This window comes from Phyllobates terribilis, unplaced genomic scaffold (assembly GCF_046119375.1).
Source record: "Phyllobates terribilis strain yellow unplaced genomic scaffold, ASM4611937v1 Scaffold_1__5_contigs__length_1240528914, whole genome shotgun sequence".
Lineage (NCBI taxonomy): Eukaryota > Metazoa > Chordata > Amphibia > Anura > Dendrobatidae > Phyllobates > Phyllobates terribilis.
Window position 1 is genome coordinate 817485957 of NW_027362761.1, and position 24121 is coordinate 817510077.

A 24121-nucleotide genomic window follows, 5' to 3' on the forward strand; every position below is an offset into this window, starting at 1 on the left:
AGCGGGTGTCACCACTGCTTCTTCCACTGTTGTGCGTGCAAAAAAACCCCCTGTTGTGTGTGCAAGGCAATCCCCTGTCCATACTGCATGTAAAGATGCCCCCTCCTCTCAGTCTTCACTTGTTATGGCAGTTTCTCAAGAAACAGCATCAACGTCCACGTTCACGTCCCACTGCAGCGTTCAATTGTCCATATCCCAGACCTTTGAACGAAAGCGGAAATTCGCAGCTAACGCCCCACAGGCCACAGTCCTAAATTCGCACATTTCACGACTGCTTGCATTGGAAATGCTGCCTTTTAGGCTGGTGGAGACGGAATCCTTCCGCAATCTTATGGCGGTGGCCGTCCCTCGGTACTCGGTCCCCAGCCGACACTATTTTTCCCGGTGTGCCATCCCCGCACTACACAAGCACGTGTCCCAAAGCATCTGCCGTGCCCTCAACAATGCAGTTACTGGGAGAGTCCACCTGACAACGGACACGTGGACAAGTGCTTGTGGCCAGGGACGGTACATCTCTCTGACGGCACACTGGGTAAACATAGTGGAAGCCGGGACCCAGTCGGACCTTGGGACGGAACACATCCTCCCCACACCGAGGATTGCGGGCCCTATGTCAGTCAGAGTTGCCCCCACAGTGTACAGCTCCTGCGCATCCTCCTCCTCCTCCTCATGTTCAGCCTCCATCTCAGATATCACCACATCAGTTACAAGCTGGAAGCATTGCAGTACTGCCTCCGCCAAGTGGCAACAGGCTGTGCTGAAACTCATAAGCTTAGGTGATAAACCTCACACTGCTTGTGAGTTGTGGACAGCTGTGAAAGAGCAGGCAGATCTGTGGCTGAGACCGCTGAACCTACATCCCGGCATGGTCGTGTGTGACAATGGCCGTAACCTGGTGGCGGCTCTGAGGCGAGGTGAGATCACACACGTACCATGCCTGGCTCATGTGCTCAACCTCGTGGTTCAGCGGTTTCTTAAATCGTACCCCGAGTTGCCAGATCTGCTCGTGAAAGTACGCCGCCTGTCAGCTCATTTTCACAAGTCGGCTACAGCTTCCGCCGCCCTTGCTGTGTTGCAGCAGCGTTTGCAGCTTCCGGCATACCGACTGGTGTGTGATGTCCCCACACGTTGGAACTCTACCCTCCACATGTTGCAAAGGATTTGTGAGCAGAAGAAAGCAGTTGTGGAGTACCAGCTGCAACAAGGCCGTCGATATTCAGGTCAGACTCCACACATAAGACCTCAGGACTGGACCTGGATGTCTGACATATGTACCATCCTGACAAACTTTGAGGAGGCCACCAAGATGGTGAGTGGCGATGACGCCATCATTAGTGTCAGCATCCCACTTGTCTGTCTTTTGCAACGCTCTCTGCAGAGAATTAAAGAGGAGGCATTGCAGCTAGAGTATGATGAGATGGATCAAGAAGCCGTAGCGGGCGATTACACATAGCCCAGCCTCATCTCATCCCAACGTGAATTGGGGGACAATGAGGGAGAGGAGGGGGAGGAGGAGGAGGAGGAAGAACAGGAGCTGCTATCATGCGTTGTAGACGGTAGTACCTGTACAAGTGTCATACCGTCGGTTCAGCGTGGGTGGCCTGAGGACAGGGGGGAGGAGGAAGAGGAGGAGGAGAGCATGGTCAGTCGTCATCTTGGTGAGGACACAGAAATCTTGACCGTTACCAGTCTGGCATGCATGGCTGACTTTATGTTACGCTGCCTTAACCGTGACCCTCGCGTTGTCAAAATGTTGGGTGACAGTCATTACTGGTTGGTGACACTTGTAGACCCCCGCTACAAGGAGAACTTTCACTCTCTTATTCCTGAGGTGGAGAGGTCTACAAAAATGGGGCAATACCAGAAGGCCCTTGCTGCAGAACTCTTAAAAAAATTCCCATCTGAACACGCTAGCGGCAGAGGTCACAGTTCGTTGCCCAACCAAGGCATACAGGCGAGAGAGATGCAACTCCAATCCAGCAGAGGCAGGGGAACACTGTCAACGTTCTGGGACAGTTTTCTGACACCCGCCCAGTTTACAGGCCCTGAGGCGCGGGGTACTCTCACAAGGAGTGGAAAGTTTCAAAAGATGGTGAGGGAGTACCTTGCCGATCGTACCAGCGTCCTCCGTGATTCCTCTGTGCCTTTTAATTATTGGGTATCCAAGCTGGACACTTGGAATAAACTCGCTCTGTACGCCTTGGAGGTCCTGGCCTGCCCTGCTGCTAGCGTGTTATCGGAGCGTGTTTTTAGTGCCGCTGGGGGAATTATAACTGATAAGCGCACTCACCTGTAAACTGACAATGCAGACAAGCTGACCCTTATCAAAATGAACAAGGGCTGGATTGGGCCAGACTTCTCATCACCACCAAATGACAGCAGAGTAACATAAAGTCAAATCCACTGTGTTATTTCAGGAGGTGTATTCACATGCACCGCTTCACACCCACACATGGGTATACGCTTCCTCATTTCGGCTGTTTAATCTTCTCCTTATCCTCAGCCTCCACCACCATTATACCACCAGGGTGCCAGCATTGCAAGTTCCTCCGTCCTAATTTTTGGCAGCTTTTGCTGGGAAAGCATAAGCAAATACCATGGGACACCCACTCCCCAATAATGGGACTTATGTTTGTAATATGCTGTACTGCATGGCTCTTGTAAGGGGCATTGCAAGTTGCTCCGTCCTAACTTTTGGCAGCTTTTGCTGGGAAAGCATAAGCAAATACTATGGGAGACCCACTCCCCAATAATGGGACTTATGTTTGTAATATGCTGTACTGCATGGCTCTTGTAAGGGGCATTGCAAGTTGCTCCATCCTAATTTTTGGCAGCTTTTGCTGGGAAAGCATAAGCAAATACTATGGGAGACCCACTCCCCAATAATGGGACTTATGTTTGTAATATGCTGTACTGCATGGCTCTTGTAAGGGGCATTGCAAGTTGCTCCGTCCTAATTTTTGGCAGCTTTTGCTTGCAAGGCATAAGCAAATACTATGGGACACCCACTCCCCAATAATGGGACTTATGTTTGTAATATGCTGTACTGCATGTGACGTGCCCCCTGGGCCGTGTGTACACGTGTGTGGGATACCCGGTGCCGGGTCTCTGGGGTCTGTAGTCTCCGTGGCGGTGACCTGGTCCCGTGGCTCAGGCTGGTCAAACCAGTGGTAATCTTTCTTAGGTTTTGAGGTTAATTGTCCGACTGCGCCACCCGTGGATTGCGGTCAGGGAGTACCACCGCTGCGAGGCAGACCGCTGAGGCTGGTGTTGTGTGCGCAGCATAAAATGGGATAACTCCCCTCGGGAGGAGTATAGCCTCAGGGCAGTGAGTGTGGATGATGGGGGTGATGGTGCACGAGCGCAGCAGGAATGACTCAGAGTCTTTGCAGTGCAGTTCAGGGTCTTTACTGATGATTATAAGGTAGACCCTCCCGGGAGTACTGGCTAGCATAAGATGCCTGGTCAGTCTGTGAGCAAGCAGGAGTTCCCCTGGCCAGGTGGAGTTGTAGGCCTCCCCGTCTGTCTGCACTCTTCCTGGCTACCTTGCTGTAAGCGGGTAGAAGTAGCCCACGTCCCTGAGTGTACCGTGTAGTGCTCACCCGTATGGCTGATGACTTGGGGCCTTCTGCTAGCCTCCGCTCCACGACGGCGGTGCTGGTCCCTTGCTTGTGACTGAGCCTCCGGGCTTCTATGACCAGAGGACCTGAAATCCCCTGCCGGCTGGTTTCTGCTGCTGGATATATAAGTCCTCACAGCTTCGGACTCCTGTGTCCGGTTCCTATTGTCTTCTGCCAGGGCGAGCTCTGCTCAGCTTCCAGCCCCTCGTCTTTAGCTCCTAGCTCCTACAGAGCCCCTTTCTGTTACTTTCCCTTGCTCTCACTCTGACTCTGACTGTTCTCTGTTCTCTGACTCACTCAACCCCACCCCAGATCCAGTTTATAAGGGCAGAATTCTCCCCACCCAGGACTGGGGCAGGAGGATGTTGCATGTTTAAGGGATCCTGACCAGGAAACCTCCCACTTGCTCTCCGACGTAATCTCTATTACTGTGGTGACCAGACCCCTGGGGTGCCACACATGGCTCTTGTAAGGGGCATTGCAGTACCTCATAATTTTTGGAAAGCATTCCATTCACTGCTTAGGCCAACAGTGCACAGGAGACCCAGTTGCTATAAATGGAAAAAAAGGTTTAGTTAACGCCCTCTGACCTCCATGTCATTTCCAAGGGGCATTGGAGTGCCTCGAAATTTTTGGTAGGCATTGCACTCACTGTATGCCCTATAACTGTGTAGCCGAACCGCTCCTTTTGTTACAGAAACATATCCTACAAAACATATCTGGTTGACTGGCCTGATATTGATGTGAATGTTCCCTGTTCCTCCTGCTCTTTCTCCTTTGCCACTACCTCATCCATCACTTATCACCTGAAGCTTTGTTTTAACAGGAGTCATAGAACTTGGATAGTAGCAGGAAAACATCCAGCAATCCTCAGAGGAGGTAGGATATGCGCCAAAACGCTGACCTCCTCAGGCCTAGCCGCTACTACATACATGCGCTTGCATTACAACAAAACAAAGCAGATGCTAACTTCTATCATCCTCATCATGCTCCTCACCTTGGCACTCTCAACTCCCCTGATGGAGAAGCCAGGGCCCACCGGAGGAGTCTGATAGTCCGGTGGGCTCGGCCAATGCTGCCCTAAAGCAGGCCAGGCTAAGAAAAGTGTGGGAAAGGTTACCGGTACAAATAGGGGTGGCTGGGGACCGAGTATGGACACCCGGCCACCCCCTGGAGGCTGGGGAGCAAGCGGGGACACCCGGCCACCAGGCGGCTGGGGACTGAGTATGGATACCAGGCCGCCGACAGCCATGGCGTGGTGACCAGATTCCGCCTCCACATGCCTAAAAGGCCCAATTTAAAGTGCAAGCAAGCGAGCAGTATGGTATTGCAGCCTGGGGGTGGGTGAGTGGCAGGCTGCATACTTGCGCTTGCATTGCAAGGAATGGGAGAGGTACAATTGAACACTGCCCTGGGACAAGGACTTGAATGGGGATAGTTGCAAGTCTGCAACGACAGGTGCAAGGTGGGAGGCATCTTCGCATGTACCATGAACAGGGGTTTGGCATGCACACACTACAGCGGAATAGGCTCTCCTTCCCACTAAATGCACTGGGGAGGGCACAGGTAATGTTTTGGTATACGCGCTTAATCTTATGTATAAGGCACACCAGGACAAATAGGGGCGGCTGGGGACTGAGTATGGATACCTCGCTGCCAAAGCAGCCATGAGGTAGTGGCCAGCTTCGGCCTCCTCTAAACTAAAAGGCCCCATTTCAAGTGCAAGGTAGCAGTATGAATTGCAGTCTGGGGGTGGGTGGGTGGCAAGCTGCACACTTACACTTGCATTAAAAGAAAACATAGCAGATGCTAACTTCTGTCATCATCATCATGCTCCTCACCTTGGCACTCTCAACTCCACCGATGGAGAAGTCAGGGCCCACCGGAGGAGTCTGGTTCTCTGGTGGGCTCGTCCAATGTTGCCTAATGCAGGCCGGGCTAAGAAAAGTGTGTGGGGGGATGTTCCAAGGAGAAATGGGGGCGGCTGGGGACCGTTTATGGACACCCGACTGCCCCCTGGTGGCTGGGGACCGTGTGGACACTCGGCCGTGGGGCGGCTGGGGACTGAGTATGGATTCCAGGCCACCAACACAGCCATGACGTGGTGGCCAGATTCCGCCTCCACATGCCTAAAAGGCCCAATTTCAAGTTCAAGCAAGCAAGCGTTATGGTATTGCAGCCTGGGGGTGGGTGGATGGCAGGCTGCATACTTGCGCTTGTATTGCAAGGAATGGGAGAGGTACAATTGAACACTGCCCTGGGACTAGAACTTGCATGGGGATAGTTGCAAGTCTGCATCTTCTGATGTGGCAAGGATCACTTATGATGGGCACACTTTTAGATAGTGACCTGGGAGTCAGAGATGCTTCCAGGGGTCTTCCCCATGCTGTTCCCATGTCTTTTCAGCACTTTATGCATGTGTCACACAGCACATGGCCAGATAAGGTTGTAAAATGTTAAAATGACATTTCCCGGTGAATGCATTTGTCATAGTTGAAAGCAATACAAAAGTGCAAAAACGCATAAAAAATGCTACTTGTGAACATAGCCGATGGTGTGGAGGAGTATTTTTGTTTTTGGTCATTTATTTTAACTTATACACAAGTCTTTTCCCTGGAAAGGATGTTCCTTAACATATTTCACAGGAAAAAAGTTTCACTTTCATTTTATTGTGAGCCTGTAAAAGTGGCTTAATATCTCTGACCACGTTGTTGACAGCAGTGACCTGGGGGTCAGAAATGCTTCCTGGGGCGATCCCCATGCTGTCCCCATGTCATTTGAGCACTGTCACTATCGTTTTGGGCACTTGTTAGGCTTTTAAAAGACTGCCGGGGGTTCCACCGCAAAAATGCTCTAGTCTCCCATAGACTAACATTGGGCTCGTTGCTCGGGTCGAGCACCCGAGTATCACGTTGAGCTCGGTCCGAGCTTCGAGCACTCGAGCATTTTAGTGCTCGCTCAACACTATAAAAAGAGTATAAAAAGAGATGTAACCTGACACCTCATTATGCTGGCAGACTATGTGCTGGCTTTGGTTTTGGATATGTACACACATATGAAAAAAATCAACATATCTGAAGATACATTTAGATGAATCGGAAGCAAATCTTGAAAAATGTGCTAAGCTTGCTCAGAAGGAGCCTGGATGGCTCAGTCGGTAGAGCATCAGACTTTTAATCTGAGGGTCCAGGGTTCAAGTCCCTGTTCAGGCATTAAGCTTTTAAATCTCAAAAGATCATTTTGTATTAATTAAATCTCAGCTTGTGCTTGAAGATTAGTTGCATGCTTAATGCACTTGTTTGACATGAGAAATAAAATGCTCTTTTACAGTAGAGAAAAAAACAAAAAACATGTGTTTGAATATGTCCAAACTCACGACAAATCATTGATTATGTGCTTGGTTTTGGCTTTGAACAGTCATATTGGATGATAATTTTCCTGAGTATACTTAAATATGGACAGACATTTTTTTTGCAAATGTTGCAAAAGTGCACTTAGAAAGAACCTGGATAGCTCAGTCTGTAAAGCACCCATCTTTTAATCTGAGGGTCCATTATTTACATCATTGTTCAGTTTTGAGGCTTTTTAACCTAGACCTATCATTTAGCTTTGTTTAAATCATACCTAGCTTTTCAGAAATAAATGTCATGTGGATATGAGGATTAACACTACTTTGGCAATTTTATGACTTGTTTTCTGCATTTTTCCCTCTGTAGACTCTATGTCTAACTTTCAATACTCTTTAAGCTGATGTGTGGAAACTAGCAGCTATGATGTATCCCATAAAAAACACACAGAATCAGAGTGATTCCTACTTTTTTTTCTTTGCAGCACATTTAGCAGTACCAATATGAAAGTCAAAATTAATCAATACTGAGCTGTGTGAATGTGAATTCAGCTTTGGAGTAAACTAAATCAACCGCTTGATGATGCAACTTCACCTGCCTTTAACTGCCGAAATCTGATAGCCTTTCACTGGGCTGAATACTCATCATTCCTCTTCCCCTGTTTCCTATACATAGAGTATAAAAAGAGATGTAACCTGACACCTCATTATGCTGGCAGACTATGTGCTGGCTTTGGTTTTGGGTATGTACACACATATGAAAAAAATCAACATATCTGAAGATACACTTAGATGAATCGGAAGCAAATCTTGAAAAATGTGCTAAATTTGATAAGCAGGAGCCTGGATAGCTCAGTCGGTAAAGCATCAGACTTTAATCTGAGGGTCCAAGGTTCAAGTCTCTGTTCAGGCGTTAAGCTTTTAAATCTCAACAGTAGAGATGAGCGTTGTTCTACTCGAACTGTTCGCCAATCTCAAATTCGAGCTGTTTTGGGCGGTGTTCGAGCCGGTCGGCGAACACGAACAATTTGAGAAAAATTCGGCTGTTCGAGGTTATGTTCGATAACTGTTCGTGCACCAAAATCATAACTGGATTTTTTCTCAGTAATGATGAAAATTAATGTTAATACGCAGTTTGAGTGTACAGCGGGGTGGGGGGAGGGGCAGGGGATGGATCTCTGCAGGAACAATGAAGATCTTCATTTTTTTTTCTCTTTCCCGCATTTGCAGTGGGGAGGTGCAATCTGTCAGCCTATCAGCAGCGCACACACGGAGCGAAGTGCTTTTTTTCACACAAGCAAGGGCATGTGTGATTGGCAGTGTATGTCACATGTCCTTGCCCTATAAGACCAAGCCATTTTCCCCGTCGCCACCATTTTCTCACTGCTGCAGCTGCGTGTTAGACGGCACCGCTGTTGCTGTGTGCGCTATACCTTGTTAATTTCAAGCCAATTTTCGCACAAATATACAGATAGCTTGGGAGTAGGGAATAGTTGTGATTGCAGTCCTTTTAAGGACTAGGTTACAACATTTCCTACGACTTTTATCAAGCAGGTCTGTGCTTTTAAATAGATAGATTGTGGGAGTAAAGACTAATTGTAATTGGAGTCCTTTTCAGGACTAGGTTACATCAGTTCCTATCAGTTTTTGCCAGGCAGGTCTGTGCCAGTGCTGTGCAAGTTTTTTTCACAGCATTTGGCTGAATCTAGCAAAGCTAATCCTTTTTGGCCTATTGCAGAGTGTGTTAGTCAGTGGAGTAGCCTATCTGTGTTGCAAGATATACCACCTGTGTATAGAATACCAATTTTTTTACTGCACCTAGTGAAGTAAAATCTTTTGGGCATAGCATCATTCTATTAGTCCATCTATACTGACCTCCATCAGGTTGCAAACTGAATATAATTTTTTTCTGCATCTAGCTCTGAAAAAATATTTGGGCTTCTAGCAGTGTGTGGGACTTGGTCTATTAGTCCATCTATACTGACCTCCATCAGGTTGCAAATTAAAAATATTTTTTTTCTTCATTTAGCTCTGAAAAAATATTTGGGCTTCTAGCAGTGTGTGGGACTTGTTCTATTAGTCCTTCTATACTGACCTCCAGCAGGTTGCAAATTGAATATAATTTTTTTCTGCATCTAGCTCTGAAAAAATATTTGGGCTTCTAGCGGTGTGTGGGACTTGGTCTATTAGTCCATCTATACTGACCTCCATCAGGTTGCAAATTAAAAATAATTTTTTTCTGCATCTAGCTCTGAAAAAATATTTGGGCTTCTAGCAGTGTGTGGGACTTGGTCTATTAGTCCATCTATACTGACCTCCATCAGGTTGCAAATTAAAAATAATTTTTTTCTTCATTTATCTCTGAAAAAATATTTGGGCTTCTAGCAGCGTGTGGGACTTGTTCTATTAGTCCATCTATACTGACCTCCATCAGGTTGCAAATTAAAAATAATTTTTTTCTTCATTTAGCTCTGAAAAAATATTTGGGCTTCTAGCAGTGTGTGGGACTTGTTCTATTAGTCCTTCTATACTGACCTCCAGCAGGTTGCAAATTGAATATAATTTTTTTCTGCATCTAGCTCTGAAAAAATATTTGGGCTTCTAGCAGTGTGTGGCACTTGGTCTATTAGTCCATCTATACTGACCTCCATCAGGTTGCAAATTAAAAATAATTTTTTTCTGCATCTAGCTCTGAAAAAATATTTGGGCTTCTAGCAGTGTGTGGGACTTGGTCTATTAGTCCATCTATACTGACCTCCATCAGGTTGCAAATTGAATAAAAAAATTTTCTGCATCTAGCTCTGAAAAAATATTTGGGCTTCTAGCGGTGTGTGGGACTTGGTCTATTAGTCCATCTATACTGACCTCCATCAGGTTGCAAATTAAAAATAATTTTTTTCTGCATCTAGCTCTGAAAAAATATTTGGGCTTCTAGCGGTGTGTGGGACTTGGTCTATTAGTCCATCTATACTGACCTCCATCAGGTTGCAAATTAAAAATAATTTTTTTCTGCATCTAGCTCTGAAAAAATATTTGGGCTTCTAGCAGTGTGTGGGACTTGTTCTATTAGTCCTTCTATACTGACCTCCAGCAGGTTGCAAATTGAATATAATTTTTTTCTGCATCTAGCTCTGAAAAAATATTTGGGCTTCTAGCGGTGTGTGGGACTTGGTCTATTAGTCCATCTATACTGACCTCCATCAGGTTGCAAATTAAAAATAATTTTTTTCTGCATCTAGCTCTGAAAAAATATTTGGGCTTCTAGCAGTGTGTGGGACTTGTTCTATTAGTCCTTCTATACTGACCTCCAGCAGGTTGCAAATTGAATATAATTTTTGTCTGCATCTAGCTCTGAAAAAATATTTGGGCTTCTAGCGGTGTGTGGGACTTGGTCTATTAGTCCATCTATACTGACCTCCATCAGGTTGCAAATTAAAAATAATTTTTTTCTGCATCTAGCTCTGAAAAAATATTTGGGCTTCTAGCAGTGTGTGGGACTTGGTCTATTAGTCCATCTATACTGACCTCCATCAGGTTGCAAATTAAAAATAATTTTTTTCTGCATCTAACCCAGCCAATAGTTTTGGCCTAATACCACACAGTTTGGCCACTCAGCTCTGCTCGGTTACCATCCATTGTTTTTTTGTGCAAACAACTCCAGAGTTGTGAATTAGTTAACCACCAAAATGAGTGGAAAAAGGCCTGCTGCTGGTGGAAAGGGGAATAGGCGTGTTGGGAAGGGGAAAAAAGGTTGTGTCCGTGGGGTAGGTGCAGAAGAAAGACCATCTTCCAGCCAAACTAAAATGTCTACTTCTTTTAGCGGACAATGTGATAAGATCCCTTTCTTACGGCCACGCCAATCGCTACAAATTCCAGATGAGGCACAAAAACAGCAGGTGCTTCAACGGATATCAAGTGCTCCTTTAAGTGGGCTCTCCTCCACATCAACTTCAACATCACAAATACTCCAGTCCTCAAAGGTGTCACCCAAATCGCACTTGCTTCCTCACAGCTCTCAAATCTCCAGCTGCCCGTCTGAGTATGAGGTAGAACAGATGGTTGAGTCTGCAGAGCTGTTTACTCATACTATAGCCTGGGAATCAGAGGTCGACTCCAGCGCTTCTGTGAATCCAGACGAGGAAATGATCTGCACTGATGCCCAGAATCTTTATGAGTCGGATCAAGGACCAGACGCAGAAGGTTCTGACCATAATGTACACCCTCATTCCCAAACTGTAACTCCTGTTGGTGGAGACAATGAGGAAGACGATGATAAGACTCAAATACCTGATTGGAGCGACAACTTTAGTTTTTTGTCAGGGCAGGAACAGGTTGGCTCTGAGGACGACGGGTGTGATAACGCACAGGGTGATGATGATGAGGTCGGAGATCCCACTTACTGTCAACCCACAGTCAGCCAAGAGATGAGGTCAGCAGAGGAGGTGGAGGAAGATGCTAGTGACGACGAGGTCAGGTTGCGCCTTCCTGGACAGAGACGTAGTACTGGAAGCACGTCAACAACTGCATCCTCAAACACAACTCTGCCTCTCACCACAAGTCGTGGTGGCTCTTCAGGTCGCATGGGTGCTAAGCCTTGCATAGCCTGGGCATTTTTTCAGATCGATAAAGATGACCCAACTCGTGTTATCTGTAACATTTGTCAGCAAAAGCTAAGTAGAGGCCAAAAAATACATAGTTTGAGTACTTCATGCATGAACCGGCACATGGACATGAAGCATAAGTTGCAGTGGGAAGCTCAGTGTGCTACAATGCGGCCTAGCCGGCCGGGCCAACCACCGTCTGCCATATCTTGTGCATCCGCGGCCTCTTCATCCTCTGTGACTGGGGGGACAGCAGTCACACCTGTTTTGGGGCACAGACCTGCCACCTCTTTACCCGCAACAGCCAGCGTGATTGGCAGGTCATCATTTTCTTTGGAGGTGGTAACACCAGCTGGTCTTGAGCGCTGTCCGACATCGATAGCACCACCTTTGGATCAAGGCAACCTAACATGTCCGCCTGCATCTTCCTCACAGACCGGCAGTTTGCCGGGGACACCCTTATCAACCCCGTCTAAGCACAATAGCCAGCCCTCGGTCCCTCAGATGTGGACAAGTAAAAGACCATTTCCTCCTAGCCATGAGAAAGCTAAGAGGTTGAATTTCACCATCTGCAAGCTCTTGGCTACAGAAATGCTGCCTTTCCGCCTGGTGGACACAGAGGATTTTCGAGACCTTATGTCCGTCGCAGTGCCCCAGTACCAGATGCCCAGTCGGCACTACTTCTCAAAGAAAGGTGTGCCTGCGCTCCACCAGCATGTCGCACACAACATCACCGCTTCTTTGAGAAACTCTGTGTGTGACAGGGTGCATTTCACCACAGACACTTGGACGAGTAGGCATGGACAGGGGCGTTACATGTCGCTGACTGGGCACTGGGTAACTATGGTGACAGCAGGACAAGGGGCTGCTGTCCAAGTCTTGCCGTCCCCACGAGTTGTGCGTCAATCCTCTTTATGTCTAAGTTCCTCCACTGCTTCTGCCTCCTCAACCTCCTCTCGGTCTTCCACCTGCACCCAAAGCCTGTCTGGTCATGCCACAAGCTTTCTAACTGTGCAGAAGGGATCCTGCACGCCTCCTTACTATGCTGGCAGTAGGGCTCAACGTCATCAGGCGGTTTTTACATTGAAATGTCTGGGAAATGTGAGTCACACAGCTGAGGAGTTGTGGTCAGCTCTGGAGAACCAATTTCATGAATGGTTGTCTCCACTGGACCTGAAACCAGGGAAGGCCGTGTGCGACAATGCTGCAAACCTGGGTGCGGCCCTTCGCCGGGGCAATGTCACACACGTGCCTTGTATGGCTCACGTGTTGAACCTGGTTGTCCAGCAATTTTTAGCCCACTATCCCAGACTAGATGGCCTTCTGCAGAGGGCACGGTCGCTGTGTGCTCACTTCCGCCGTTCGCATCCCGCAGCTCAGCGACTTACATCTCTACAGAAGTCGTTGGGCCTGCCACTTCACCGGCTAAAATGCGATGTGCCTACCCGGTGGAATTCAACTCTGCACATGTTGCAGCGACTGTGGCAGCACCGACAAGCCCTGGTGCAATACGTTCTGACGTATAGCCTGGGCCAACGAGATTCAGAGGTGGGGCAAATCACGCTGGAGGAGTGGTCTCAGATCAGGGACCTATGCACCCTTCTGCACAGTTTTGAAATGGCGACGAAGATGTTTAGTGCTGACGATGCCATTATCAGCATGACTATTCCGGTGATTTACATGCTGGAGCACATGTTAAACAGAATTCGGAGTCAGGTGGTGGCACAAGAGGAGGTGGAGGAAGTAGAGGAGGAGAAGTTGTATGTGGAAGGGCTAACATCTGCAAGGTCCAGACGGTCGGCAGCACCAAGGCGGCAGGCATGTGAGGGTGGGGGAGATGATTTTACCAGGGCGCATGGTAGCAGCCAAACTAGTGAGGAAGGTGCAGGAGCCCAGGAAGAAGTGGAGGACGAACTGATGGAAGACTCATCAGATGAGGGAGACCTTGATCACATTTCTGTTGTGCGAGGTTGGGGGGAGAGGACAGAGGAAGGAAGCATGATTGTTACCTCGCCACCAACACAACAGGGACTTGGTGCTCCTGGATGCGCAACACACATGAGTGCCTTCTTGCTGCACTACCTGCAACATGACCCTCGAATTGTGAGAATTAGAAATAATCCTGACTACTGGGTTGCCACACTGTTAGATCCCCGGTACAAAAGTAAATTTGCAGAAATTATTCCTGCCATAGAAAGGGATGCATGCATGCAGGAGTATCAGCAGAGACTGTTGCAGAATCTTACATGTGCTTTTCCACAAAATACCAGTGGTGCACGTAGTGAATCTCACAGTTCCAACTTGCCAACCGTGGGACCGTCAAGTGTTCAGCACTCAAACCATAACAGAACCACAGTATCTGCTGGTAACATCAATTTTGCGGAATCATTTCACCACTTTTTTAGCCCATCCTTTGCAAGGCCACAGGAGACAAGAAGTCTGACACATAGTCAACGCCTAGAGACGATGGTACAGGAGTATCTCCAAGTAAACATTGAAGCCACGACTGTGTCACTGGACCCTTGCTCTTTTTGGGCTTCCAATCTGGATAAATGGCCGGAGCTAGCCACTTACGCCTTGGAGATCTTGTCATGCCCCGCAGCCAGCGTTCTGTCTGAACGTGTGTTCAGCGCTGCTGGTGGTGTGCTGACAGATAAGCGCACGCGGCTCTCCACTGATAATGTAGACAGACTCACGTTCATAAAGATGAACAAATCATGGATCCGAAACGACTTTTCTACCCCTGTGTCATCCTGGGGAGAGTAAAAGCTTGATGATTGGTTAAAATCACCCTACCAACCATTTTAAGCTTTCAAATTACTAATCATGTTTATCTGTATCTTGACTGGAAAATAATTTGGGCTTTGTAGCAGTGTGCAGCACTGATCCTATTAGGCCATCTATAATAAGCTTCACCAGATTTAAAATTAAAAATAATTTTTAGCTGCATCTAGCCCGGAAAATAATTTTGGGGCTCCGAGATGCGCAAGACACATAAATGCCTTCTTGCTGCACTACCTGCAGCATGACCCTCATATTGTCAGAATTCGAAGTAATCATGACTACTGGGTTGCCACACTCTTAGATCCCCCAAACTTTTCGATCAACCTTTTCATTTTAATAAAGACCAAAAAAATGGTCATTTTTGAAATTATAAGCATTAGCAGGTTGTTAGAAACTGAAATCAAACAGTTTTCAACTCAAAACTTTATTCTAGGTGATGTTACATTTTCACATAGGACCCCTTGTTCGAAAGGAGCTTCTGAACTCTCTCGTCCATTGAATTTGTCAGGTTTTGGATGGTTTCTGCTTCAATTGTTTTGCATGAGGACAGAATACCCTCCCAGAGCTGTTGCTTAGATGTGAACTGCCTCCCGCCATCATAGACACTCCTTTTAATGATGCTCCAAAGGTTCTGAATGGGGTAGAGGTCAGGGGAGCATGGGGGTCACACCATAAGTTTGTCCCCTTTTATGCCCATATCAGCCAGAGATGCAGATGTTTTATGTGCAGCATGAGATGGTGCATTATCATGCAGAAAAATGATCTTGCTGTGAAATACACGGTTCTTCTTCTTGAACCATGGCAGGAAGTGCTGTTTGAGAAAATCCACATACATTATGGAGTTCATCTTTAGCGCCTTCAGGGATCCTAAAGGGGCCGACAATCTCTCTCCCCATGATTCCAGCCCAAAACATTACTCCACCTCCTCCTTGTTGGCGCTGTAGCCGTGTTTGCGTGGGGTGTCCATCAACCAGCCATCCTCCACTCCATTCATCTGGACCATCGAGCGCTGCACGGCACTCATCCGTGAACAAAACAGTTTTGAAATCAGTCTTCATGTAATGTTTGGCCCACTGGAGCCGTTTCTGCTTGTGTGAAGTGGATAGAGGAGGTCGACAGGATGGCGTATGCACAGCTGCAAACCTCTGAAGGACCCTGCATCTTGTTGTTCGGGGGACGTTGGAGGCACAAGCAGCTTCAAAAACTTGTCTGCTGCTATGACAAGGCTTTTTTGCCGCTGCTCTTTCAACCTGACGTAATTGCCTGTAGGAAAGAGTCCTCAATTTGCCCTTATCAGCACGCACACGTGTGTACTGTGAATCAGCTACATACTTCTTGATTGCCAAGACACTTCATCCTGATCATCGCACAATGTTGATTGTAGTCATGCCTTGACCTAAACACTCCACAATTTGTTGCTTCTCAGCAGCCGACACATCCTTTTTCTTTCCCATTTTGGCAGAAAATGTAGGCTGCTTAATAATGTGAGAGAGCCTTCTTAAGTAGTCTTGCCTTTCATTGGACACACCTGCCAAACTAATTAGCACAGGTGTCTGCAATTGCTTACAGTGATATAAAGAGCCCTGACACACATCACCATCAATGAGTTTAACTGACAAACAAATTCTTCCCTTATCACTCCTAAACACTTTTTGCATAATAATTTGGAACGCGGTGTACATGTGCTTTTCCACAAAACACCAGTGGTTCACGTAGTGAATCTTACAGTTCTAACTTGCCAACCGTGGTCTGTATGGAATTGTTCAATAAAGGGCCCAAAATTAAGATAACATAGATGGGAGAGGTCTCTATGAATAGGAATTCCTAAGTATTTGATACCCTGTGAGGGCCAGGCAAAGGGAAAGTTGGACTGGATGGAATCCTATATGGATTTAGGGAGGGAGACATCGAGGGCCTCAGACTTCGCTGCATTGATTTTAAAATTTTACCATGTAACAAAGTGATCTATTTCAGCCATAACAGCAGGGATGGATATATGTGATTGAGTGATATATACTAGGACATCATCAGCAAATAGAGAGCACTTGTACTCGGTGCCTCCCACCTCAATCCACCTAATATTGGGGTTATGGCGAATTGATGAGAGCAGGTGCTCCGTCACTAGGATGTATAAGAGAGGGGACAGAGGACATCCCTGCCTTGTCCCATTGGTGATTGTGAAAGGTGATGAAAATGTTCTGACGCACCCCCTGGGCCTTGGGACACCCGGAGCCGGACCCTTTTTGGTGGATGCTGGTGGTTGTAGTCTTCGTGGCGGCGATCCGGTTCCGTGGCTCAGGGCGGTCAAACCAGTGGCGGAACTATTTATGTGGTTTTGATGTTTAAATGTCCGACTACGCCACCCGTGGATTGCGGTCAGAGTGAACCGCCGCTACAGGGCAGACCGCTAAGGCTGGTGTTGTGGGTGCAGCAGAGCGTAGCATAACTCCCCACGGGAGGAGTATAGCCTCAGGACAGTGTATGCGGAGGATGGGGGTGATGGTGCAGGGCAGCAGCAGTAACGACACGGAGTAAGTGATGCAGTTCAGGGCCTTTACTCACAGTTCTTATTATCCAGACCACGTCTGCAGGTAACGGCTGCCCACGTCGTACTGTGCTCACCAGGTGAGGGGCTCAGACAACTCCCAGATAACTTTGGAGCGCTTCACAGGACCCCCTTTGTGTGTCCTTTGTCTGGCCTTTCTTACCAACACTTCTGTCCGGCTGCCTCGGGCCTCCTCTTGGTAAACTTGGCGCCAGTTTCCCTGACCCTATGTGGTGCCTTCCTAACGGGTGGAGCAAGGGGCTGCGCCACATAAAATGTCAGAGCCTCCGGTTTCTAGCTGAGGGTCGTTTCCTGCCTCCACTAGCTCGGGGACCGGTCTCCCCCTTTGGCCTGACCCCTCCACGCAGGTGGATTCGGGCGTGCGGTGGCGACTCGCCCGTCCGCACCCCTGGGATCCCTTCATTCCTCGTTCCTGGAGCCTTCTCCGCTCCTCTTCCTTCCTTCTCCCTCTTGCAGGCCTGGGCCTCTGTTACTAGGCCCGCCTCCGGAACAGAGCTCATGCAGAGCCCCTGCTCCCTGCCACTTCTGCTCAGACTTCTCTGCACTGAACTAAGATGGTGCCCACCTTTTATACTCCCTTCTCAATGCACCCAGGAACTGCTTCCTCCCTGCTCCTGCACTGCAGGGTTCCCCTTAATCAGTGTTCCCTCCCCCCACTCCAGCCAGGGACAGGGACTGTCGTGCCCATCTCAGGGGCATATTGGTCGCCCTGCCCCACGGCAATGTGGTGTAATGCATGCAGGTGTCGGGTCCTGATCCACACTCCATCCTTATCTGAGAGTGAGATATCACACCTCTGGGTGAGGTGCAATACGTCTGTAGCAACCGAGCCCTCGGTGCTACAGTTCCATTTATCTTCAGCCTAGGTGACGTATTGTGATACAGGGCCGTGATTTTGGCTATAAAAGGGTCCCCTAGACCCCTACCCCAAGCTTTTTAAGAGAATCATATATGGCGTGCCAGGAGACTCTATGGAATGCTTTCTCAGCATCCAACGAGAGTATCTACTTACAAATTTTTAACTGCATCTAGCCCAGGAAATACTTTGTGCCTAGTAGCAGTGTCTGCTAGTCAACGGATTATCCCGGCTGTTAAGCAAGCTACACCACCTGTAGTTTGGACACTTAATTTTTTCAAAGGAAATGCTTCGGGACCACGGGATACTCAGTGAAGAGCATCAGGAGGCACCCCAAGGCATAGGGGCTGGGACTGGCACTAGGATGCCTTGCGGTGGACAGCCGAGCTCGATACTTATAAAAGCTTTTTAACTGCAGCAGCTTTAGTGGACGCTACTGGAGCTGGAATTACGCGGCTGCTGGCATGAGACTTGCCCTCCAATAGATCCTTGTAAATGGATTTAAAGTGTATTCATTCAAATTAGAAGGACAATTTAAATTAAAAAGCTTAGAGCTGCCTCCACCACAGGGGGGCTCTCTCGACCCACCAGCGGACAGGCACCAGTATTGGGAGAGGGGGGCTGGCCGTCAGGGTTCACCGCGGCTCTGGCACAAACCCGGCGACACGGAGGTGGCACGGGCAGGAGCGGACTGGCCGTGTCGGCTTCTCACTTTTTGGATTTTAGAAGGGCATGACATGCCTATATCTGTGTCTCCCCCTCCTTTTACTCCTCCACCTCTTTTCTTTTCGCATGACTATATGTACTTGTCACTTTTCCATGTGTTAGTTGTGTCTTCTGAGCAGTTTGTCAGCTTTTGGACACCTTTGAAGGTGTTTTCTATGTGTTTCTATGTGTTTTTGTTTGCCTGCCATTGGTTTTAACGGTGTTCGAAGGTGTTCGACGAACAGTTCGACGAACAGTTCGGCGACAACACGGGTGTTCGACGAACCGAAACGAACTCGAACACTACGGGGGTGGCTAAACACTACTCAACAGATCACTTTGTATTGTTTAAATCTCAGCTTCTGCTTGAAGATTAGTTGCATGCTTAATGCACTTGTTTGACATGAGAAATAAAATGCTCTTTTACACTAGAGAAAAAAACAAAAAACATGTCTTTGAATATGTCCAAATTCATGACAAATTATTGATTATGTGCTTGGTTTTGGCTTTGAACAGTCATATTGGATGATAATTTTTCTGAGTATACTTAAATATGGACAGAGACATATTTTTTGAAAATGTTGCAAAAGTGCACTTAGAAAGAACCTGGATAGCTCAGTCTGTAAAGCACCCGTCTTTTAATCTGAGGGTCCATTATTTATGTCATTGTTCAGTTTTGAGGCTTTTTAACCTAGACCTATCATTTAGCTTTGTTTAAATCATACCTAGCTTTTCAGAAATAAATGTCATGTGGATATGAGGATTAACACTACTTTGGCAATTTTATGACTTGTTTTCTGCATTTTTCCCTCTGTAGACTCTATGTCTAACTTTCAGTACTCTTTAAGCTGATGGGTGGAAACTAGCAGCTATGATGTCTCCCATAAAAAACACACAGAATCAGAGTGATTCCTACTTTTTTTTCTTTGCAGCACATTTAGCAGTACCAATATGAAATTCAAAATTAATCAATACTGAGCTGTGTGAATGAGAATTCAGCTTTGGAGTAAACTAAATCAACCGCTTGATGATGCAACTTCACCTGCCTTTAACTGCCCAAAACTGATAGCCTTTCACTGGGCTGAATACTCATCACTCCTCTTCCCCTGTTTCCTGTACATAGAGTATAAAAAGAGATGTAACCTGACACCTCATTATGCTGGCAGACTATGTGCTGGCTTTGGTTTTGGGTATGTACACACATATGAAAAAAATCAACATATCTGAAGATACACTTAGATGAATCGGAAGCAAATCTTGAAAAATGTGCTAAGTTGGATCAGCAGGAGCCTGGATAGCTCAGTCGGTAAAGCATCAGACTTTTAATCTGAGGGTCCAGGGTTCCAGTCTCTGTTCAGGTGTTAAGCTTTTAAATCTCAACAGATCACTTTGTATTGTTTAAATCTCAGCTTGTGCTTGAAGATTAGTTGCATGCTTAATGCACTTGTTTGACATGAGAAATAAAATGCTCTTTTACACTAGAGAAAAAAACAAAAAACATGTCTTTGAATATGTCCAAATTCACGACAAATTATTGATTATGTGCTTGGTTTTGGCTTTGAACAGTCATATTGGATGATAATTTTTCTGAGTATACTTAAATATGGACAGAGACATTTTTTTCGAAAATGTTGCAAAAGTGCACTTAGAAAGAACCTGGATAGCACAGTCTGTAAAGCACCCGTCTTTTAATCTGAGGGTCCATTATTTACGTCATTGTTCAGTTTTGAGGCTTTTTAACCTAGACCTATCATTTAGCTTTGTTTAAATCATACCTAGCTTTTCAGAAATAAATGTCATGTGGATATGAGGATTAACACTACTTTGGCAATTTTATGACTTGTTTTCTGCATTTTTCCCTCTGTAGACTCTATGTCTAACTTTCAGTACTCTTTAAGCTGATGGGTGGAAACTAGCAGCTATGATGTCTCCTATAAAAAACACACAGAATCAGAGTGATTCCTACTTTTTTTTCTTTGCAGCACATTTAGCAGTACCAATATGAAATTCAAAATTAATCAATACTGAGCTGTGTGAATGAGAATTCAGCTTTGGAGTAAACTAAATCAACCGCTTGATGATGCAACTTCACCTGCCTTTAACTGCCCAAAACTGATAGCCTTTCACTGGGCTGAAAACTCATCACTCCTCTTCCCCTGTTTCCTGTACATAGAGTATAAAAAGAGATGTAACCTGACACCTCATTATGCTGGCAGACTATGTGCTGGCTTTGGTATTGGGTACGTACACACATATGAAAAAAATCAACATATCTGAAGATACATTTAGATGAATCGGAAGTAATTCTTGAAAAATGTGCTAAGTTTGCTCAGAAGGAACCTGGATAGCTCAGTCGGTATAGCATCAGACTTTTAATTTGATGGTCCAGTGTTCAAGTCCTTGTTCAGGCATTAAGCTTTTAAATCTCAACAGATCACTTGGTATTGTTTAAATCTCAGCTTGTGCTTGAAGATTAGTTGCATGCTTAATGCACTTGTTTGACATGAGAAATAGAATGCTCTTTTACAGTAGAGAAAAAACATGTCTTTGAATATGTCCAAACTCACGACAAATCATTGATTACGTGCTTGGTTTTGGCTTTGAACAGTCATATTGGATGATAATTTTTCTGAGTATACTTAAATATGGACAGAGACATTTTTTTTGAAAATGTTGCAAAAGTGCACTTAGAAAGAACCTGGATAGCTCAGTCTGTAAAGCACCCGTCTTTTAATCTGAGGGTCCATTATTTACGTCATTGTTCAGTTTTGAGGCTTTTTAACCTAGACCTATCATTTAGCTTTGTTTAAATCATACCTAGCTTTTCAGAAATAAATGTCATGTGGATATGAGGATTAACACTACTTTGGCAATTTTATGACTTGTTTTCTGCATTTTTCCCTCTGTAGACTCTATGTCTAACTTTCTGTACTCTTTAAGCTGATGGGTGGAACCTAGCAGCTATGATGTCTCCCATAAAAAACACACAGAATCAGAGTGATTCCTACTTTTTTTTCTTTGCAGCACATTTAACAGTACCAATATTAAAGTCAAAATTAATCAATACTGAGCTGTGTGAATGTGAACTCAGCTTTGGAGTAAACTAAATCAACCGCTTGATGATGCAGCTTCACCTGCCTTTAACTGCCCATTTAGATGAATCAGAAGTAAATTTTGAAAAATGTGCTAAGTTTGTACAGAAGGACCCTGGATAGCTCAGTCGGTAGAGCATCAGACTTTTAATCTGAGGGTCCAGGGTTCAAGTCCCTGTTCAGGCATTAAGCTTTTAAATCTCAAAAGATCACTTTGTATTGTTTAAATCTCAGCTTGTGTTTGAAGATTAGCTGCATGCTTAATGCACTTGTTTGACATGAGAAATAAAATGCTCTTTTACAGTAGAGAAAAAAACAAAAAAGATGTCTTTGAATGTGTCCAAACTCACGACAAATCATTGATTATGTGCTTGGTTTTGGCTTTGAACAGTCATATTGGATGATAATTTTTCTGAGTTTTCTTAAATATGGACAGAGACATTTTTTTTGAAAATGTTGCAAAAGTGCACTTAGAAAGAACTTGGATAGCTCAGTCTGTAAAGCACCCGTCTTTTAATCTGAGGGTCCATTATTTACGTCATTGTTCAGTTTTGAGGCTTTTTAACCTAGACCTATCATTTAGCTTTGTTTAAATCATACCTAGCTTTTCAGAAATAAATGTCATGTGGATATGAGGATTAACACTACTTTGGCAATTTTATGACTTGTTTTCTGTATTTTTCCCTCTGTAGGCTCTATGTCTAACTTTCAGTACTCTTTATGCAGATGGGTGGAAACTAGCAGCTATGATGTCTCCCATAAAAAACACACAGAATCAGAGTGATTCCTACTTTTTTTTCTTTGCAGCACATTTAGCAGTACCAATATGAAAGTCAAAATTAATACTGAGCTGTGTGAATGTTAATTCAGCTTTGGAGTAAACTAAATCAACCGCTTGATGATGCAACTTCACCTGCCTTTAACTGCCCAAATCTGATAGCCTTTCACTGGGCTGAATACTCATCACTCCTCTTCCCCTGTTTCCTATACATAGAGTATAAAAAGAGAGGTAACCTGACACCTAATTATGTTGGCAGACTATGTGCTGGCTTTGGTTTTGGGTATGTACACACATATGAAAAAAATCAACATATCTGAAGATTCATTTAGATGAATCAGAGGCAAATCTTGAAAAATGTGCTAAGCTTGTTCAGAAGGAGCATAGATAGCTCAGTCGGTAGAGCATCAGACTTTTAATCTGTGGGTTCAGGGTTCAAGCCCCTGTTCAGGCATTAAGCTTTCAAATCTCAAAAGATCACTTTGAATTGTTTAAATCTCAGCTGGTACTTGAAGATTAGTTGCATGCTTAATTCACTTGTTTGACATGAGAAATAAAATGCTCTTTTACACTAGAGAAAAAAACAAAAAACATGTCTTTGAATATGTCCAAATTCACGACAAATCATTGATTATGTGCTTGATTTTGGCTTTGAACAGTCATATTGAATGATAATTTTTCTGAATATACTTAAATATGGACAGAGACATTTTTTTTGAAAATGTTGCAACAGTGCACTTAGAAAGAAAATTGGATAGCTCAGTAAGGAAAGCACCCGTCTTTTAATCTGAGGGTCCATTATTTACGTCTTTGTTCAGTTTTGAGGATTTTTAACCTAGACCTATCATTTAGCTTTGTTTAAATCATACCTAGCTTTTCAGAAATAAATGTCATGTGGATATGAGTATTAACACTACTTTGGCAATTTTATGACTTGTTTTCTGCATTTTTCCCTCTGTAGACTCTATGTCTAACTTTCTGTACTCTTTAAGCTGATGGGTGGAAACTAGCAGCTATGATGTCTCCCATAAAAAACACACAGAATCAGAGTGATTCCAACTTTTTTTTCTTTGCAGCACATTTAGCAGTACCAATATGAAAGTCAAAATTAATCAATACTGAGCTGTGTGAATGTGAATTCAGCTTTGGAGTAAACTAAATCAAACGCTTGATGATGCAACTTCACCAGCCTTTAACTGCCCAAATCTGATAGCCTTTCACTTTGCTGAAAACTCATCACTCCTCTTCCCCTGTTTCCTATACATAGAGTATAAAAAGAGAAGTAACCTGACACCTCATTATGCTGGCAGACTATGTGCTGGCTTTGGTTTTGGGTATGTACACACATATGAAAAAAATCAACATATCTGAAGATACATTTAGATGAATTGGAAGCAAATCTTGAAAAATGTGCAAAATTTGTTCAGAAGGAGCCTGGATAGCTCAGTTGGTAGAGCATCAGACTTTTAATCTGAGGGTCCAGGGTTCAAGTCCTTGTTCAGGCGGTAAGTTTTAAATCTCAACAGATCACTTTGTATTGTTTAAATCTCAGCTTGTGCTTGAAGATTAGTTGCATGCTTAATGCACTTGTTTGACATGAGAAATAAAATGCTTTTTCACACTAGAGAAAAAAACAAAAAACATGTCTTTGAATATGTCCAAATTCAAGACAAATCATTGATTATGTGTTTGGTTTTGGCTTTGAACAGTCATATTGGATGACAATTTTTCTGAGTATACTTAAATATGGACAGAGACATTTTTTTTTTAAAT

General features: G+C 45.2%; 3 non-coding genes across 3 annotated transcripts; all 3 read left to right on the plus strand.

Moving 5' to 3' along the window:
* Window positions 1–6759: 6759 nt before the first annotated feature.
* On the plus strand, window positions 6760–6832 carry TRNAK-UUU (transfer RNA lysine (anticodon UUU)). The gene has a single exon. It is a non-coding gene; the product is annotated as a tRNA-Lys (tRNA).
* Window positions 6833–21683: 14851 nt separating this feature from the next.
* Window positions 21684–21756, plus strand: TRNAK-UUU (transfer RNA lysine (anticodon UUU)). Its single transcript has one exon. It is a non-coding gene; the product is annotated as a tRNA-Lys (tRNA).
* A 2024-nt stretch (window positions 21757–23780) lies between these two features.
* Window positions 23781–23853, plus strand: TRNAK-UUU (transfer RNA lysine (anticodon UUU)). The gene has a single exon. It is a non-coding gene; the product is annotated as a tRNA-Lys (tRNA).
* Window positions 23854–24121: the final 268 nt, after the last annotated feature.